The sequence below is a fragment of the Saccopteryx bilineata genome, chromosome 4 (genome assembly GCF_036850765.1).
Source record: "Saccopteryx bilineata isolate mSacBil1 chromosome 4, mSacBil1_pri_phased_curated, whole genome shotgun sequence".
NCBI lineage: Eukaryota > Metazoa > Chordata > Mammalia > Chiroptera > Emballonuridae > Saccopteryx > Saccopteryx bilineata.
The window spans coordinates 118,802,232-118,823,446 of NC_089493.1; the positions used below are offsets into that span (position 1 = coordinate 118,802,232).

The 21,215-nt window shown below is 36.5% G+C and overlaps 1 pseudogene; it reads left to right on the plus strand.

Moving 5' to 3' along the window:
• The first annotated feature begins 16,926 nt into the window (after positions 1–16,926).
• Positions 16,927–17,129, plus strand: LOC136336834 (small nucleolar RNA U3; annotated as a pseudogene).
• The last annotated feature ends 4,086 nt before the right edge of the window (positions 17,130–21,215 follow it).

Below are 21,215 nucleotides of genomic sequence, written 5' to 3' on the forward strand. Positions count from 1 at the left end.
AAACTACAGCTGACAACACAGGCACATCTGAAATACCTGTGCATTGAAGCAACTGAAGGTGGGCAGGGTTGTGACTGGGGAGTGAAAGATAGGGATGAAGCCCCACAATCAAGCACTCATGGTGGGGCTCTTGAGAGGAGAGGAGCCCGATATGCTTGGGTTTCCTTCTGAAGGGAGGAGCAGCAGAGAGATGTGGCAGTGCACTGGGGCAGATTCAGTGGGGCAGATTCAGTGGGGCAAAACTACAGCAGTGGTTGAGTGCAGAGGTGGGGCAGGACACTGCCCAGTCAATTTTCCTGTGGTCTGCCTATGGCCCACGCTTTAGACAGAGAAAGGAAACTACAAAGTACCACAACCTCCCAGCCTCCCCGAACTCACCTTCCTTTTCCCTTGCTATTGGGTACAGGGTGCATCAGTGCCATACCTTTAAACTAAATCTGTAGAGCCACTGTTTCCCCTGAGAAGTAGAGGTACTCTCTCTGTCTGGTCCTCAGTTTTACAAGGCTTAGGGAAGAACATGTAGAGGCCTGAGGTTGTCATCACTAAGAAGGAGAACAAAGGTTCTCCCAGCCCACCCTCCCTAACATCACAGCTACATCAATACCAGCCAGCATAGCAGCAGGGGTCAGTCCAGGAATTCCACAGAGCTAAACTGGTAATCCAGCACCACTTACTAGAAATAATAGAAAAATCTCTTGGAAGTAAACTACTAGGAAAGAGCCACTCACAGATGCCTAGACAGAGGAGTCCAAATAACCAAGAAAGAGATTCAGTTCAGAAAGAAAATGAAAACTCTCCAGAAACCAATCTTAAATACATGAAAACTTGGGATAAAAACTATAGAGAATTCAAAATAAAGTTCTGAAAATACTCAGTGAGATATGGGAAAACATCAATAGGCAAGTTAGTGGACTCAAAATTAATGACTTCTTTGTCAGACTATTTGTCAACATATATATGTGTGTGTGTTTTTCTCACTCTAAATTCTATTTCATTGTTTTGTATATCTGTTTTTCTGCCAATACCACACTGTTTTCATTATTGTGGCTCTGTAGTATAATTTGAAGTCAAACAGTGTGATATCTCCAGCTTCATTTTTTTTTCCTCAGGATCACTTTTGCTATTTGGGGTATTTTATGGTTCCACATATATATGGAGAAATAATCTTTGATGAAGGATCCAAAACACACAACGGAGACACGAAAGCCTCTTCAATAAATGATGCTGGGGAAATTGAAAAGCCACATGTGAAAGAATTAAATGATTACAGTTTGTCTCCCTGCACAAAAAATTTATTCAAAATGGATCAAAGACCTTAATATAAGATTTGAAACAATAAATTACATAGAAGAAAACATAGGTACTAAACTCATGGACCTCAGGCATAGAGAACATTTTATGAATTTGACCGTGAAGGCAAAAACAAATGATGGGACCATATCAAGCTAAAAAGCTTCTGCACAGCAAAAGAAATCAACGAAACAATTTTTCATGCATCAATAATTACCCTAAATGTAGATAGAGTGAACTTATCAATAAAAAGGCAAAGAGTAGCAGACTACATCAAAAAACAAAACCCAACCATATGCTGCCTTCAAGAGACATATTTAACTTTTAAGGACAAAGGTAGACTCAATGTGAAAGTGTGGTAAATGATTCTTTAAACAAATTACATCCAAAGAAAAACAAGTGTAGCCATACTTATATCTGACATACTAATTTTAAGAGAACAAAGGTAACAATAGGGAAAGATAGCATTTCATAATGATAAAGAGGACACTACATCAAAAAGACATAACACTCCTTTTTTATAGTTTTATTTAGACAGTTAATTTTAACAGGGTGACATTGGTCAACTAGAGCACATAGATTTAGAGAAAACATCTCCAGATCATTTTGACATTCAATTATGTTGTATATGCATCACCCAAAGTCAAATTGTCCTCCATCACCTTTTATTTGGTTTTCTTTATGCCCCTCCCCTCCCAACCCCCTTCTCCCTTCCCCTCCTCCTGGTAACCACTGCACTCTTGTCCATGTCCATGAGTCTCAATTTTGTGTCCCACCTATGTATGGAATCATACAGTTCTTAGTTTTTTCTGATTTACTTATTTCACTCATTATAATTCTTAATATTGGCATTTGTGACAACATGGGTGGACCCTGAGAATATTATGCTAAGCAAAAATAATAAAAAGCTAAGAACTATATGACTTCACACAGAGATTGGATATAATACTCAGACCCATAGATATAGGCAAAATTAAATGGTTACCAGAGGGGTAGGGAGCAATGTGGGTCAAATATACAGTGACAGAAAATGGTTTGGGTCTAAGTGATAAGCACATAGCACAATGAATAGTTTACATGCTATGCAGATGTACACCTGAAACCTATGTGTTTCTGTGGACCAATGTCACCCCATTAAATTTAATTTCTGAATAAGAAAACTTACACTTTCAACAAAAAGAAAAATAAAGTGTTAAACAAAATTACAAATTAAAATGTGAGAATTTGTTGGCTTTGTATCTCCTCAGTTCTCAGGAGTGTTTCTGAAACAAAAGTTTTTGTCATCTTGCTGCAGAAGCAAAATAAGTGGTATTTTTTGTTTGTTTTGTTTTCTCCGATGTAAGCTTTTCTCCTTTGCTCCTGCTTCTAAAGTTTAGCTGCTGTGGCTCTTTCACATACATAGCTGAAATAGTTTTCTCCTGTGACTGCTAAGGATTTACTGTCGGTTCACCAAACTGACTTTCTGCTGGCAGAAACTGACTTTTGCCTGACCTGTTTCTTGAATAAAATGTCTTTTCAACAATTTAAAACATTTTGAACAGGATTCAATTTGACATTTGTTTGAAACATATTACATTATAGTTTCTTATATACATGTTAACTAATATATGCATTAATATGTGTGTTTATACACTGATATACCTTAAAATATTGTTTTTATTTTTAAGTGTCAACATTTTATTTTCAAAACATATTTTAGTAGGATTTAGAGACAACTGTGTAGGAAAATGGTTCACAATTCCGCAGTCCATATGATCTATGTTGACATTTGAAAAACTGGTAATATTCTCTGTACATGGATGGATAAAGTAAAAGAAAAAGAAAGGTTTCTATGTGTGTTGGGTTTATGTGCATATCTATAACATAAAATTCCATCAATCACTGTCTATAAGCAATGTCATATTTGTGTAATATATTAGGTAACCAAACCAGAGAAAGAAAGAAAATTCTACATAAAATGCTGCTACTTACCTAATCTGTGATTCCAAAAATGCTGGATCTTGACTCTAAGCATGATTTGGGATCCACTTTGCATAGGATTCAGGTAGTAAATTTGAAAATTGCATTCAATGAATTTTAATCCTACATTTTATAAATAAAGTAACAAGTGAACTTGACAGTGATTTAACTTGGAAAGGGCTAAAGGCAGTACATAATTTATTATTTATATATAAAAGAAACTACAAATGTTATTTTAGTTTTTAATCTTTTCTTAGTAAATATGTATGAAATTCTCAGCTGGGTATGTAGCTAAGGAAGTTATTCAAGTTTATTTTCTCTTTTCACACATTGTCAAAGTTCTGCTTTGTTCACTGATCTGTCTCTTGTGTTTGGCAGCAAAAGAAGTGTTTTCATGTGTCAAGGCCCTTATTTCTAACTGTAAGAATTACTGGTTTCTTAGGCATTGTCTATAATTTAGACTTGATATAAAATCTACTTCAAATACACTAAAATTTGTCATTAGTGGCTTATTCTAAGTACAACATAGTGTTTCTGAGATCTGAGAGGTCTCTATAGCCACAGGTCTGCTATGACTCTATCTTAGGTTTCTATGAAAGAACATAATGTTGGCGGTAGAGTAAACCCATCACAATCTGTTCTTTCAGGAAGATATTTTTCCACATAGTCTAAGCCAAAACAGTCTCTTACTTGCAAAATAAAAGTAAAAAGTGGTACTATGGAAAGAACATTTTGTATATCAGTTTTAGAAATCTCTACTGTTTGCAACACTTCAGGGCTTTTTTGTTGTTTTTTGGTTTTGTTTTTTGTTAGGATTTAGTTTTTAAACTCTTTAGAATTCATCAGACTGTGGTGCCATGGAGGAAAAGAACATAAAAAATGTAGAAGAATGTCCCTGCCATTAAGGAACTTTTACATTCATTGTGGCTACAGATTATGCATAAAAGGTTAAATATTAGAATAAAATAGATTTCAATGGTAAATTCATGGTATGTATATAAGTAATCTACAAATAAGCCATATGGTTTAATATTTTATTAATATACATAAGAGGCAAATATGAAAAGAAAACTGTTCTATATGTGTGGATTGTGAACCAGTTTCATGCATAAAGGGCCACTCATTGGGCAGTTAAATCAGGAACTTTATATACCTGAATGTAATAAATTATTACAAAAATGCTGTGGTGTATCACCATTTTTTTTTCTATTTTATAGATCAGGAAACTAAGGATGAAGTTAAAAAACATGAAAAAGACCATAAAAACAGGGACTTCTGTTTCTCCTGTTATTTACTGCTGTTATATTGATAGGAATTGTTTACTTTTTCTACTCTGGTAACAAACTATCTTATAACTTTACAAAGATGCTAACAATATTTTATCAGATACAAACACAAAGCTTATTTGTTATGCAAAGAAAAACCATTTGACTTTTATCAACAACTTTTACTGGGGTAAAAATAATAGCATTCCAAATGATTTATACATGAAAGAGAAACAGTGACATAAGCAGATCAATAATAAAATTATGAAAAATCAAAAGTGTGTATATAAACCCATACCATAATTTTTGGTATTAATTCTATAGTTATTAAATTTTTTCAAAAGGTTCTTTTTTCCTCGAATCAGAATTGCGGCCAAGTAATCCTTTATTCATCCATTAGTCATTTGTTGATAATAGAAAGTAACCATATGTGGTACCATTTAATTCTATCTGAAATAATTGTGTGCTTTTGTATAAAATTATGACTTGACATTCTGGATCATTCTTAGGATTTATTTGTAGAGAAAATGTGGCACAAACTGCTATGAATTAACTCCTTATCCAGTGTGAGACCATTGTGAACTAAAATCAACAAATTGAAACCCCAAAGAGCCCATGTTGAAAGCTTTATAACACATGAATTAAAAATTTAGATTATAAAATAATATTATGGAGTGGAATTTAATGATAGTGATTTTTAAGGGGAAACATTTTAAATAAATGGACACAAAATCTAGGATAAATTAGTTTAAAACCAAAATTTTGAGTGTCTTTCAATATATATATATATATATTTTTTTTTTAAATAAATAAATTTTTATTTTAATGGGGTGACAACAGTAAATCAGGGTACATATATTCAAAGAAAACATGTCCAGATTATCCTGTCATTTAGTTTTGTTGCATACCCATCACCCAAAGAGAGATTGTCCTCCATCACCTTCTATCTAGTTTTCTTTGTACCCCTTCTCCTCCCCCCCCTCCTTCCCTCTCCCTACCACCTGTAACCACCACACTCTTGTTCATGTCTCTTAGTCTTGTTTTTATGTGCCACCAATGTATGGAATCCTGCAGTTCTTGTTTTTTTCTGATTTACTTGTTTCACTCCGCATAATGTTATCAAGATTCCACCATTTTGTTCTAAGTGATTCGATGTCATCATTTCTTCTAACTGAATAGTATACCATGGTGTATATGTGCCTCATCTTCTTTATCTAGTCTTCTATTTTTTTTTACAGTGATTAAAGCCTTTAGGCAAACTCTTGGCCAATAAAGCAAGAATCCATAAAAGAGTAGTGCCCTTAGCATGTTCACCAAGTCCAAGTTGGCCCCATCACCATGCCAAATCCCTGAAAATTGCAACCCAAGCACAGTTCAGTCTGTTAGGAGCTGTCACAGGGAGCAGGAGTCCAGGAAAAATCCACATCCAGGAAAAGTCTGCATGGCACTGGAATTGTTGTCACCATTCTATACTTTGCAGCTCATGTCCAAGTCCCAATGACCACTGCTTCTAGCTGGTAATGATTTAGGTAGACTGAAAAAGCCATCTGCAGCATGTGTGGATATGGAGCTTCTGTTCTCCTCTGCCTGGAGAGATGAGAGCAGGTTGCTTTTCCCTGGAGCTCTGCAACTGTGGCATGGTAAAGAGAACCTTCGGATACACTAAGCTGGGTGGCAAAGGTAGATTCATACTAAAGGTTGGCAAAAGGGGGAAAGAGAGTTCTAAATTAGGAGTAGGTCCCAAGCCTGAAATATGAGTGGGGCATTGAGGTAAGAGGAATAAAGGAAACACTATATATTAAACAAAGCAGCAGAAAATACAACTATCAACACCCACAACAGAGATCTTTGAGGGAAGAATAAAAAACCTGACTATTCAGGCAAAACATAATTAAGTGGCCCTTGTACAAATGAGATCAGTTTACCTGCTTCTTGGAAGAAATACCCTAGGCTCGTCCACAGTGTCGTAGATGGGGCCGACGGCCCTGGGCACCTTCAGCCTTCAGTGGCAAACCCCAGCTTTCTGGGCAAGGTTAGGTCATAGGTGGCTGGAGCAGGGCTGGAAGAGACTGAACCCTCCCTTAGAAGAGTGAGAGGGAAGCCTACCTTCCAGTGTCCCTGTTTCCTCACAGCAGAGGCATGTAAGTCTGGCAGGCTTTAGCTCAATGATCCTCCTTTCCACTATTGAAGCAGGACGCAGATGGCATCCTATGAGACCCCTTTGGGGCATTGGAGCCTTTAAGCGTGTATCCTAAAAGCTGGTAGTTCCCCTGATCTCTATTGGGCTTTTTCTGCCTCTAGGTATCTTAAAAGCCATGCTCAGAAGATCTCGCTGAGGGGTTTGAGGATCCCCATCCGCCTATATAAATCTTTTCCATATATCTGGAGCTATTTGGAAAAAGACAAAACAGTGTTATTAGCTGGATCTAATAAAGAAGGTAGTAGTTTACAGGTGAAAGATTTGGTGTCTCCTGTTCATCAGCATTCAAAAGAAATGTAAATTTTTTTTAAGTAAAAAGCATGATATGGTAGACCCATAGGAGTTCCCGGATATGACTACACCCTTTTAATTTTTTTTTAATTGACCTTAAAATATTTGCTGGGTACACTTTAAAAATACCTTAACTTTAAAGATTGTAAGCATGACAAAATACAGTAAATGCTTTTGCTCCATATGCAGGAACATTTTCAGTTTAGCCAGTTTAGAAAATCCAATAATAGAACAATGCATACAGACAATGAGCTATAACATGCTTAGCAGCCTCTCCTTTTCTGACAGAGGTTACTATAAATCCGGAATATGTATCCACTGTAATGTGGACATACGACTGTTTGCCAAATGAAGGTATATGAGTAACATCCATCTGCCAAAGTTTTCCTGGTATAGGTCCTTGAGGGTTAACTCCAAATGAAGGGGCAGATTGTAGTATAGACCCCTTTGACAGGATTTCCCAATCTGCTGTGCTGCTTCCTGAGAAAGTTGAAACTGTTTACACTGGGCTGTAGCGTTCTGGTGATGAATAGTATGAGACTGAATTGCTCGGTCTGTCATGGTTGCTCCAAATAATTTTCTTTTGGGTAGCTTGATCAACAAGGGCATTCCTAGGCCCTGGCCAGTTGGCTCAGTGGTAGAGCATTGGCCTGGTGTGCAGGATTCCCAAGTTCAATTCCCAGTCAGAGCACACAGAAGAAGCACCCATCTACTTCTCCACCCCTCCCCCTCTCCTTCCTCTCTGTCTCTCTCTTCCCCTCCTGCAGCCAAGGCTCCACTGGAGCAAAGCCACCCCGGGCAGTAAGGATGGCCCCATGGCCTCTGCTTCAGGCACTAGAATGGCTCTGGTTGCAACAGAGCAACACCTCAGATGGGCAGAGCATTCCCCCCTGGTAGGCATGCCAGGTGGATCCCAGTCAGGCGCATGCGGGATTCTGTCTGACTGCCTCCCCATTTCCATCTTCAGAAAAATACAAAAAATAAATAAATAAAAGAAAAAATAGAACAAAAAAATGAGAAAAAAAAGGGCATTACTTTGTGTTAAAGCTCCAGGGAGCATGGAGTGAGTTTGAGTATGTCCTATGAAACATGAAGCTCTATGTTGACATATAAGTCTTTGAAGAAGGAGGAACTGCTGAAATAGTTCATCAGCATTTGTCCCTAAGCCAGCAGTCTTTATAGTGGAAACACCATAAGTAAATATTTGCTGTCTGATTAAAGGGGAAATATGGCAAATGCTGAAAAGCCATGATAATGGCATATAATTCTAGACTTTGAGCTGATTTTAAGTTGACAGTTTCAGTATAAAGTTGTCCATTGATTTGCAAGAGCGATTTGCCATTTAGTGGAAGTTTCCCAGAGCCATTGTTGTTGATCCTTTGAAAAAAGGAACAACAATAATTTTGAGGCTCAAAACCTATAAGCTGTAAGGGTCGCCTATGCCCCTTGATAATCCAGGAGGCAACAAGATCAATATATGGAAGTGTATTCCATGGGCTATTAGATGGTTCAATGTGCCCAGGCTGTAGCTGTTCTTGTACCAATTGAGCAGCTGCCCTAAGTTTCTCCTGAGAAAGGGGCCATTGGTCTACCCTTACAGGTTTATCTGATTTCCAAGTAATTGGGCCTGCACAATGCATTATTGAGGTAGCAGGAGCTACCAAGACCCCTATGCTAAATTTTGATATCCTAATCCTTCTGGTATTGGGTGCCACTTATATGGGGGTGAGAATTCCTTGCTATTCTTTCCCTAGACCCTTGATGGGCAAAAATCCCCGATCAAGCATCTGAGTACTGATTAAATCATTAGGACTGACAAGCAACACTCCCATATTTTTCAAAACATCTCTACCTCACAAATTAATTGGCCATCCAGGGAGCACATGGGGCTTAAAAAATCCAGAATGATCCTCTTAATCTTCCCAATGTAGAAAAGTAGAACTTTGTTGAGGGGATTTACTCTGCCCTATACCTTGTAATCAATATGTATATTAAAGCTAATTTTATTGTCATGTATACAAATGATTTACATGTGTCTGTGAGTGAATATGTAATCACATCATATTGCATTTCCAGTTCATTAAATTGTAACTTAGTTTACCTTGAAATGCATTTGTTTATTTTTATCTATGTTTCAATTATTGGGAAAAAGAGGATTTCCTTGAATATGCATTTATGCTGGTTGACAATTATTTTAGAAAAATATCTTTTTTGTATAAGTGATGTGTAATAAGGTACAGGAATTGCAGTGAGGGAGTAATTTAAATGTAAAATAAGGTGAGATTTTCTATTTTTTTAAATTAATTAATTAATTAATTAATTTTTATTAATTTTACTAGGGTGCCATCAATAAATCAGGGTACATATGTTCAAAGAAAACATGTCCAGATTATTTTGTCAATCAATTATGTTGCATACCCGTCACCCAAAGTCAGATTGTCCTCTATCACCTTCGATCTAATTTTCTTTGTGCCCCTCCTCCTTCCCTTTCCCCTCTCCCTCCCCCACCCCCCCCCTAACCACCACACTCTTGTCAATGTCTCTTAGTCTCATTTTTATGTCCCACCTACATATGGAATAATGCAGTTCTTGTTTTCTTCTGATTTACTTATTTCACTCCATATAATGTTTTGAACAAGGAGAATGAACCAAGGACAAATTTGTGATCTACCCAGACATAACTAACTGATTAGACATTTTATTTTCACAGTATTTCATTTATTACATTTTTAGTTCACATTTTTTACCTCTGAAATTTAGATGCATTATACAATTATTGACCAGAAAGCCATTGCAATGTAGTTTCCATTACTATGCATGCATGCAGAGACTTAGAGACGTTTGTTTAAATGTAAAATAATTTTAAAGATCATTTGATAAATAAATTCAGTTGTTTCTTAAACAGTCCATTGATAAACTGCAGTAAGATAAAAAAATCATTAAAAAGTTAAGAATTGAAAATGGTTTATGTAGAAGTAAAGATGTGGTCCTATGCATTGCCTATTGTTAATGGCATGTCACTACATCCTTTATCTGACAGTGAGGTACCTGGCTGTCATATCTATACTATATTTACTTGTTTATTCAACCCTAGGATAATATAAATAGTTTTAAAATTGCTAACCCATATTCTTGTGAGAAAGACATTTGCCAGCTAGAATACAGTGGTACTATACAGTCCATTCTGTCATTAGCTTTACAGTTAAATCACTTCATAAAAGTTAGGTCAGCTATTAACTATCTCTTCTGAGAGATGTGAAAACTGAAAAGGACTCAGTTCCCTATTATGGTTTAAAGATGGAGGACGTAGGGTAACAGGAGGAATGTAGATAGCTCTAGAAGCTGAAAGCAACCTCTGTGGACGCCAGCAAAGAAGTGAAACATGAATTCATAAAACCTAAATGAGGTTAAAAGTAGATTCTTTCCCAGAACATTCAGTAAGGAAAACCACTTTGATAACATTTTAATTGCAGCCTGTGAAACCTAGAGCAGAGAAAACCAGCCAAGAAATTTACATTTCTGACCTACAGAACAGTGAGATGATAAATTTTTATTGTTTAGGCCATTGGGTTTGTGATATTATTTTACAGCAGAAATATAAAATGAATATGTACCATATATAATAACTCATAACCTCTATTTATCATGAGAAAAAATTTGACAACAGAAAATACCCAAATTTACAAAAGTGTCAAGGGCATAAAATACAATGAAGGGCCCAGGAACTACAACACATAGATGGGGGAGGGGGACTACAGTGACAACAGCATTTTACTGCATGTGAGTTCCTAGATTTGATATGACAAGAAAGAAAGATTTTTATGGAAAAATTAAAATTCAATGAAATCTGCAATTTGTCTGATAGCACATCACCAATATTATTTTATAAGTTTTACAAGTTATACTCTAGTTATATATTATTATAACATTGGGAAGAACTTGGTGTAATTACATTAAAATGCTCAGTACTACCTCTGCAACTCTTTTCCAGGTCTAAAATTACTTTAAAATGGTCTCAACTCTCCAGGCAGAGGAGAACAGAAGCTCCATATCCACGCATGCTGCAAATGGCTTTTTCCAGTCTACCTGAATCATTACCAGCTAGAAGCAGCAGTCATTGGGACTTGGACATGAGCTGCAAAGTATAGAATGGTGACAACTATTCCAGTGCCATGTGGACTTTTCCTGTTGGGAACTTTCCTGTACTCCTGCTCCCTGTGACAGCTCTTAACAGACTGAACTGTGGTTGGGTTGCATTTTTCAGGGATTTGGCATGGTGATGGGGCCAACTTGGACTTGGTGAACATGTTAAAGACACTACTCTTTTATGGATTCTTGCTGTATTGGCCAAGAGTTTGCTTAAAGGCTTTTAATCACTGTAAAAAAATAGAGGACTGGATGAAGAAGATGGGGCACATATACACCATGGTATACTATTCAGCTAAGAGAAATGATGACATCGGATCACTTACAGTGGAATGGTGGAGTCTTGGTAGCATTGTGTGGGGTGAAATAAGCGAATCAGAAAAAAACAGGAACTGCAGGATTCCATACATTGGTGGGACATAAAAGCGAGACTAAGAGGTATAGACAGGAGTGTGGTGGTTACGGGGGGTGGGGGGAGGGAAGGAAGGAGAGAGGGAGGGGGAGGGGTACAGAGAGAACTGGATGGAGGGTGGTGGAGGACGATCTCTCTTCGGGTGATGGGTATTCAACAGAACTAAATGACAAGATAACCTGGAAATGTTTTCTTTGAATATATGTACCCTGATTTATTGATGTCACCCCATTAAAATAAAAATTTATTTATAATAAATAAATAAATAAATAATACTTTTTTTTTTTTTGTATTTTTCTGAAGCTGGAAATGGGGAGAGACACTCAGACAGACTCCCGCATGCGCCCGACCGGGATCCACCTGGCACGCCCAACAGGGGTGACGCTCTGCCCACCAGGGGGCGATGCTCTGCCCCTGCGGGGCATCGCTCTGCTGTGACCAGAGCCACTCTAGCACCTGGAGCAGAGGCCAAGGAGCCATCTCCAGCGCCCGGGCCATCTTTGCTCCAATGGAGCCTTGGCTGCGGGAAGGGAAGAGAGAGACAGAGAGGAAGGAGGGGGGCGGGGGTAGAGAAGCAAATGGGCGCTTCTCCTATGTGCCCTGGCCGGGAATCAAACCCGGGTCCCCCGCACGCCAGGCCGACACTCTACTGCTGAGCCAACTGGCCAGGGCCAAATAATACTTTTAAAATGTAAAAAAAAATAAAAGAAAAAGAAATATATTATGGAATGACGGTGATCATCTTGGAAGGGAGTCTGAGAGACAGAGCATAGGCTAAGAAAGGCTGCTTCACTAGTATGCTTTATGACAGAAAATATATGGGAATATGCACAATGTTTTTGTGAGTTGGGGGCACAGAGAGAGAGATCAGCAGACAAAATCATCAAGGACTAGCAAAGGATCACCACTCACTCAGGCAAATGGCCCCAAGTTTGCACTGTGTCCTATTTTTATTCACAAGACTTCAAAAAGCTTGTTTACTGAGAAATTGGCATAACATCAAGTGTAACTTTTACTTAAAGATACATGGAGTACACCTACATGATAGCTTAATAACAACATAATATCAAAAGGCATTAATTGCTATTGCTTCTATGGTTTCCACAACATTCCTCTCTTTATCTCAAGGGATAACCTTGGAAGATACAGAAATCTTATGAGAATGTTTTACTGAGAAAAAGCCCAGCAACTTCCTTCAGTCACATAGACCTGTTTCAATGAACCGTCTCCAAGTCACAAAACAATTCTCTTGGCAAAACATTCTCTTCTTGTTGGCTGTGTTCCCATCCAAGGCCATGCAATGAATTATTCCACTACAGCACATTGACCATTCCAAGACTCAAAGTAGCCATAAATTTAAAAGTAGTTTGATTTTTTTTTCTTTTTTCTTCTTTTCCAAGTGAGAGGAGGGGAGATAGAGAGACAGACTCCCACATGTCCCTCAACCAGGATCCACCTGGCAACCCTTATTTGGGGCTGATGCTCTGCCCATCTGGGGTCATGCTCGCAACCAACCTATTTTTAGCACCTGAGGAGAAGGCTCCAGGGAGCCATCCTCAATGCCCCGGGCCAATGCACTGGAATCAATCCAGCCACGGCTGTGGGAGGTGGAGAGAGAGGGGGGAAGGAAGAGAGAAAGGGGATGGGGAGGGGTGGAGAAGCAGATGGCTGCTTTTCCTGTGTGCACTGACAGGGAATCAAACCCAGGACACCCACATGCTGAGCCAACACTCCACCACTGAGTCTACTGGCCAGAGCCTCATTTTTATTTTCTTTAGATCAAATAAGATAGAGAAACATCTACTGTTATAAATTACCTTGAATTATATTTAAATTATACATTTAGCCTATTAGAGATAGTGAAGACAAGGGAGAGTGGTGAATATTCTCATGTAGAAGCTCCAGTAGTTTTTGAGTAAAATTGAAACATAGAAAAATTAACAAAAAATGAAGCACAGGATATCATATGTTTTCAAAAGCACTTGCTAATTCTTAAAAAATGTGGAGCAAACAAAAGCAGCTTAATTTCTAGGCCATATTTCATCCTTTATGTCACTCCATTCAAACACTTCCAGTTTATTTCACAGTTTTCTCAAATGAAACATTTTTTAATTGATATTTACTTTCAACACTCTGTGTCTTAAATGTGGTATTTAAATAACCACATAGCAAAATCAGTAAGAGAGAATAAAAACTATAAAATCTTCAAAATTTAGGTAACTATCCACATACACAATTTTTTGCTATTTGAAATCAGATTAATCAAATGAGTCAAACTAATCTGAGTTCTTAGCCTATGTCACCAGAAACAAGATACTTTCTAAAAATTCTGTTTTTATTTTCGGTATTTTTTTAAAAAATTTTATTTAGAAAATTAAATTTAACAGGGTGACATTGATCAATAAGAGTACATAAGGCCCTGGTCAGTTGGCTCAGTGGTAGAGCATTGGCCCAGCATGTGAAAGTCCCAGGTTTGATTCTTATTCAGGGCACACAGGAAAGGTAAACATCTGCTTTTCTACCCTTCCCTCCTCCCTCTCTCTTCTTCTTCTGCAGCCGTGGCTCACATGGTTCGAGCAAAGTGGCCCTGGGCACTGAGAAACCCTCCATGCCCTGAGCTCAGGTGCTAAAATGGCTTGGTTGCCAAGCAGCCTCAGATAGGCAGAACGTACCCGGTGGGGAGCTTGCTGTGTCGATCCCTGTCGATCCCACGTGGAAGTCTGTTTCTGCCTCTCTGCCTCTCACTTAATAAAAATAAGTAAATAAAAAGAGCACATAGGTTTCAGGTAAACATTTCTATAACACTTGAACTGTTGATTATGTTGTATACTCATCACACAAATATTTTTGGCATTTTCAAGGTATGTGATAGCTGTTCATGATATAAATAAGCTATTAAAAATTCCACAAATTTGGCCCTGGCCAGTTGGCTCAGTGGTAGAGCAATGGCCTGGTGTGCAGGAGTCCCGGGTTCAATGCCCAGCCAGGGCACACAGGAGAAGCGCCCATCTGCTTCTCCACCCCTCCCCATCTTCTTCCTCTCTGTCTCTCTGTTTCCCTCCTGCAGCCGAGGCTCCATTGGAGCAAAGTTGGCCCGAGCGCTGAGGATGGCTCCATGGCCTCTGCCTCAGGCGCTAGAATGGCTCTGGTAGCAACAGAGCAATGCCCCAGATGGGCAGAGCATCGCCCCCTGGTGGGCATGCCGGGTGGATCCCAGTCAGGTGCACGCGGGAGTCTGTCTGACTGCCTCCCCATTTCCAGCTTCAGAAAAATACAAAAAAAAAAAATTCCACAAATTTAAAGAAAACCACTCTAAATACTATTGCACATAAATAACTACCATTAATATTAAACATAATTTCAGGTTTAGATTTTTATATATGCTATTTAATTAAATAAAAGCTCTCATTCTAGTTTTTCTCTTCAAAAAATAAAGATGTGAAAAAAATAAAAGGATAATAATAATAAATAATAAAACAAAAAATACAGTAGTGAAATTGTAATAATTTCTTATCTCCTTATAAATCATCACAAATTAGAGTATATAAAAACTCTAATATTAAAAATGACAAATAATAAATTAAGACATTTTAACCATATATATTATCATCAATGTAATTCTAGGCATCATTGATAAGCTCACTACTTCAAAATAAAAGTAACTTGCATAGATTTTTCTCTTCTACCTTCTGTTAATACACTTGCTGGGTGATTAGGTTAAATTTTTATATGATCAGGCTTCTAATACTTACAGTCTGTTGGAGAGCCTTAATTCATGTAATTGTTTAGTAGAAGCATTCTACATGGCATCTTCATTCCATATGTTTATTTTTATATATCTCTTAATAAACAAAATTTTGTGTTTAAATATAGTTTAATTTTTATTCAGAAGAGCTTATGAGTGATATATATTCTGAGATGTTATAAGTGGTATGCTTTGTCTGCTTGAATATATCAATTTCTGTCTTCTGCAGTTTTATAATTACACCAGAATAAGTCTAAGTATTGAGCATTTTGTATCAAATTTGCCTGGAACTCAGTGTTGTCTATTCATTAGTAGTTTTTATTATATTTATTTTAAGGATATTTTTCCTATTGACCCATGATATTTTCTGACTTATTAATGTCTTTTTATTTTCTGTTTGTATTCATTGTGATCAATTCAAGCCTATTTCTTGTTAATAATTTGCTTTTTAGTTGACAGTAGTGTCTACTTCATTCCTTGCTGTACCTAGTTTATACTCTTTAATAATGTCATTTTGCTCTTTAAGATGTTTCTTTAATTTTCTATTTTTTTATCATTCAAGTACTTTACTATCTCATATTTAAATTCTTATGTACTACATTTATAGTTTCATAAAATTGTTCTAGTGCAAAACACTTATGGTAAGTATCTTTTTATTCTGTGAAATTTTTTTTTCCCAAGTCTGCATTAATCCCTTGGCTTTTGCATTCCATATTTTCTTTTTTCCTGGTCAAGTATTTTCTCTCTCCCTAAGGAAGGAAATAACTCTCAATTTATATGTACAAGATCAGTCAATGAAAAGATTGATTATTTGTCCCAACTGTAATAACTAAGATAATGCCTGAGAATTTCATTTAGGCTTTTCTGTTTAAACAATTTACTTAAGACTTTGGAATATTAGTTTCTTAATATTCAAAATTTGCATACTAGCAGAAAATATCTGGATCAGATAACAATCTAAAAATATCTAGAAAATTCAGTATATCATCATCACAACATTGGAGCTATATATTACTACACGAATATTTATTATTTAGAAACAATAAGTATTAAAGTATAAATTGAAACAATAAAATTTTGGTCAAGTAAAGTATCTACTTTTCTAATGTTTAAAAGAAGGAAATGTTTGTGGATAGTTATATTATTTTTTGGAATTTTTCATAGTGTCAAAAACTTTAAAATACAGTATAAATCACTAACAGTAGCAAGATTAGAGGATTAGAGGGGTAGCATGTAATCTATACTTCAATATTATCATGTCATTCATACTGTAAAGATAAATCACTATTTAATTTTATAACAAGAAAATATCTTTAGAAATGGACCCTGGTACAGGTAAAGAAGGTGACAGGATTAGCCATAAAATATATATACAACACATAGACACAGACAACAGTGTGGCAATAACCAGATTGAAAGTGAGGTGGGGGTAGGTGGAGGTGGGCAAAAGAGAAAAAATGGGGGTGGAACGAGACTTTGCTTGGGAGAGAGGGCGCACTGTGCAGTATGCAAATACTGTTTTATTGAGTTATACGCTTGCAAACCTATATGGTTTTGCAAACCAATATCATCCCAATGAATTCAATTAATAAAAAAAGATTAAAAAACACACACACACAAGACTATACTTTCAAGAATCATTTCTATAGTTTGTTACTAGAGAGGTTTCTCTGGTCATGAAACCACGAGGAGGAGTTGCAGTGTTCTCTTCTGAGCATGAGGCCAGCTCTTGATGTTGCTTGTGCAACTGCCTGTTGCCATTGATGATTGTTCTTCTCTTCCTTTGGGAGAGTAAGAGGAAGAGAATGCAGTCTGAGTGGATTTAAACACACACACACACACACACAAGAGGAAACACTGGTGCAGGTATCTACTTTTTCTACCATTATATGACACTTTTGTATCACTCTTCTAGAAACAATAGTCATTGTTTTCATTTCAAAAACAGAGACTTTAATTTTAGTTGTAGTAAATATTGCACTTCTTTCTGGGTTGAGTTATGGAAAAATAGTACATAGCATTTTGAAATATTACTTTAATTATTTCATCTAAATGTGTATTCAATATAAAAACACAATTAAATTTCTTTTGGTGAAAATGTCCAGGTTACAAAAAACAAACAAACAAAAAATCCCTAGCAATATTTTTAGAAGTAATTCAGTTCTTACTTTTAAAGAGATGGTTTTTGAATAGCTTCTGATGTGCCAGTGGATACTGAGAACAAGTGCCCTATTGAGGCTGCTTGGTGCAACTCTCAGCTTTGTATGCTTGAATTGCTTGAATTTCTATGTTCCTATGGAGAAATCTGATTAGACCTTTTTTTCCTGCTATTAAGTAACTAAAAGATTATGCTTCCTGGAAGCCTAGGGTTGTCATCTGTCCTTGGCTTTATATTCATTTTTATTTTTTTTATTTATTCATTTTTAGAAAGGAGAGAGAGAGAGAGAGAAAGAGAGGAGGGAGAGAGAGAAAGGGGGGGGGAGGAGCAGGAAGATTCAACTCCCATATGTGCCTTGACCAGACTAGTGCAGGGTTTTGAACCAGCGACCTCAGCATTCCAGGTCAATGTTTTATCCACTGTGCCACACCACAGGTCAGTCTATCCATTTTTATTTTAACAAAAATGCTGCCTTATGGTCATTTGCAACCAGTTGAACTCCAAGGCCCTGATTGCTCCTCTATAGTAGTTGACCAATAGATGTTATGCTTCTATAAATAGATAATAATTTTAAAAACAGGTTCCTAGACCTATATTTTAATTTATTGTTTTGCTAATGTTATATATACTTCAACTATTAGTTTCAGTTTTATACATGGCAAACTAGAAATTCTAGCATAAGAGGAAAATTATGCAGAGTTAATGCTGAAAAGGAGGTTGAACATTTTTTTCTCAGAGGAGATTTTCGTCATATAGACCCACATGTTCCATATTCGTTCTATAGTAGAAATCTATAGTACAACGTTCAGCCTGCAAGAAAAAGCTAACATTGTGAAACAAAAAAACCACTGAGCTGTGCAACTCAGAAGAGTCATCAATCCAAACTTCCCCATCGATAGCCATAAGTCCACCCTGGGTTATAAATCAACTGATTTGCTTGTGCAAGTGTCTTCCTCTGTCTGGAATAATTCATTTCTTTATGAGAAAAGGGGGAAATTTTTCAAAATCCATTGTCACCAATTTATAAGATTAATTGACATTATCCAATGCATGCAAGCATAATAAGAAAAGGACAGGTTAAAAGAGCGTCCCTGAGAGGGACTCCTGAGTGTTCTCCCTCATGATTAACTTGGGAGTTAATCAAAAAGTTCTCAACTTGCAATTAAGGTTGTCTTTAAAGGAAGTAAAGTAGAGGAAACATGATGTTGCAAGTCCTTTTACCTACCCCAGAATGAGTATCAAACATGTCTTCCATCAAAATATAACTTCAGGTTTGTTGGGTTTTTTTTAAATTTTTTAAAAATGTATTTATTCATTTTAGAGAGGAGAGAGAGAGAGAGAGAGAGAGAAAGGGGAAAGGAGCAGGAAGAATCAGCTCCCATATTTGCCTTGACCAGGCAAGCCCAGGGTTTTGAACCGGTGACCTCGGCATTCCAGGTCAACGCTTTATTCACTGCACCACCACAGGTCAGGCCAGGTTTGTTTTCTTATGTGTGCTAGTCTTTTCAACATTCCTCTCTAATAAAATCTATAGAAAAAGAGACTTCTTAAAGGAGAGATTTTTTGTTCCTGTGCCATTGTTGTTGGTGGCATTAGTTTTGTTTTATTTCTAAATGTAGGAGTTGCTATGTTTGTTTTATCATGACTATCATTAAAAATAGAAACAAAACTCTGTATTTCTTTTGTTTAGCCTGTCACAAGTTTTTTTCTGAGTGTTGCTTATTTCTAGGATGGTAGGAGGTTCTGAGTCATTGTAGGAATTCAAAGGGGCATGACAGTGATTTTAACTTCAATTTACCTAACCAGGCATGATTTATATTATGCACTGTATCCTAAGGACCTTTCTAATTGCAAACCTAGTTTTCTTGATGGAATCAGCCCAGTTGGCATGGATATTAATAGTTAATACTGAAAAATTCCTTCTACATTATTTCTTCCAAAATGTTTTTGCTGTCAGACCTTCAGATGCTCCACTTCCCCTGTTGTACAATGAAGCAATGTTCTTTACCTGACTGGTTCCCTGTTCCTTACCTCAATATAAGAAGCCCTCAGCTTTTCACCACAAGAAATTAGTCATTTAAGCTGACTTTTCAATATGACTCTTGGGACCTGTTCAAGTCTGGTAGTGTTATTGAAACTCCAGCCATAAAACTCAGATTCCAGAAACCTATTGGCTTCTTCTCCTCTTATGTCATAGGTTTTATGGGATTGTCTTCAAGACAGTTATCCTCTTCCAATGAGATTGTGGAGAAATGTATCTAAATGCAAAAATCATGAACTTCTTGTTATCCTCAATCCTACTTTTCCTGCAGATAATGTTAACAAAATGGTCAGTATCCTTGTCGTTGAGATAAACAACTTTATTTTGGAAATGGAAATTTACAAATTTGCTTATTACTAGTATGTGAGTGGGTATATATATTATGACTTACCTGGCAAATGACAGACCATTTCTTTTTAAGTCCTCAATAATAGCAAAATTATGCTTAGCACTTATATTTCTTTTGTCAAGATGCAAGCATATTTGTTAGTGTCTAGTCTTAATTTACTTTAGTCTTTTTCATTTCTATAGTATCGATATCTGTTAATTGATATTATCTCAGGAAGTCTGAATTCTAACTTCATAATACATCCTTCTCTCCATAGATATATACTCTTGATTGATAACATTTTTCAAAGAATTACTCTGATAAAATTGTCATAAGTTTAATTAAAGATAATTAAGTGCATTTGATGGGACAATGCTTAGCATTCTCAAAGTAGTTATCTAACATCTCATGACAGACTTTATTTCTTTCTGTTCTTAATTCTGTGTTTCCCTGAAATATTAATAGACACAACTGGATGCATAGAAGAATGCAATTGAATGAGGGGTTTTCTAGCTTAATAAGCAACTTCTTTTTGATAGAGTCTTACCCCCTAATGCTTATGGATATATCACAGGGAAATTGGAATAGCTTTGTATATTTCATGTTTAACATTTAGATATAAACTAAATAAACAACTCATTAATTTCATATAATGAAAGTAATTAAAATTTATTACTTTTATAATTTATGTGTACAGTTATCCATGTTTTTACTTTCTGTGGGTTTAGTTACCTGCATTCAAACATCATCCAGAAATATTAAGTGAAAAATTACATTTAAATTTCACACTATTCTGAATAGTGTGATGAAATTTGGAGCTGTTCTTCTCTCTCCTATAGGGACAGGAGGCACCCCTTTGTCTACTGTATCCAAGCGGTATACACTACCTTCTATGAGTCACTTATGAGGTGCTTTCAGTTATCAGCCTGACTGTCTTAGTATTGGAGTGCTTGTGTTCAAGTAATGCTTATTTTACTGAATAATGGCCCCAAATTGCAAGGATAGCAATGCTGGCAATTTGGATATGCCAAAGAGAAGCCGTAAAGTACTTTATTTGAGTGGAAAGGTACGTATGTGTTGGATAAAAAACAATAAATATGGGTTCTGTACTATAAATTTCAGGCATCTACTGGGGATCTTGGAACATATCCCCATTGGATAACAGAGGACAGCTGTATAAAACATCATTGTCATCATCATGTCAATTAACTTATTATATATTTGCAATAAAGATAATACAAAATTTTAGCTCATGAATAGAAATTTCTATAACAGCTGAACATACAGTGAAATAAATTTCACAAAATTCTTCTAATTTTTTTCCTACTGTGTGTGCTTATCATGTATGGAGATTAGAAATATCCAAAATTTATAAGAAAC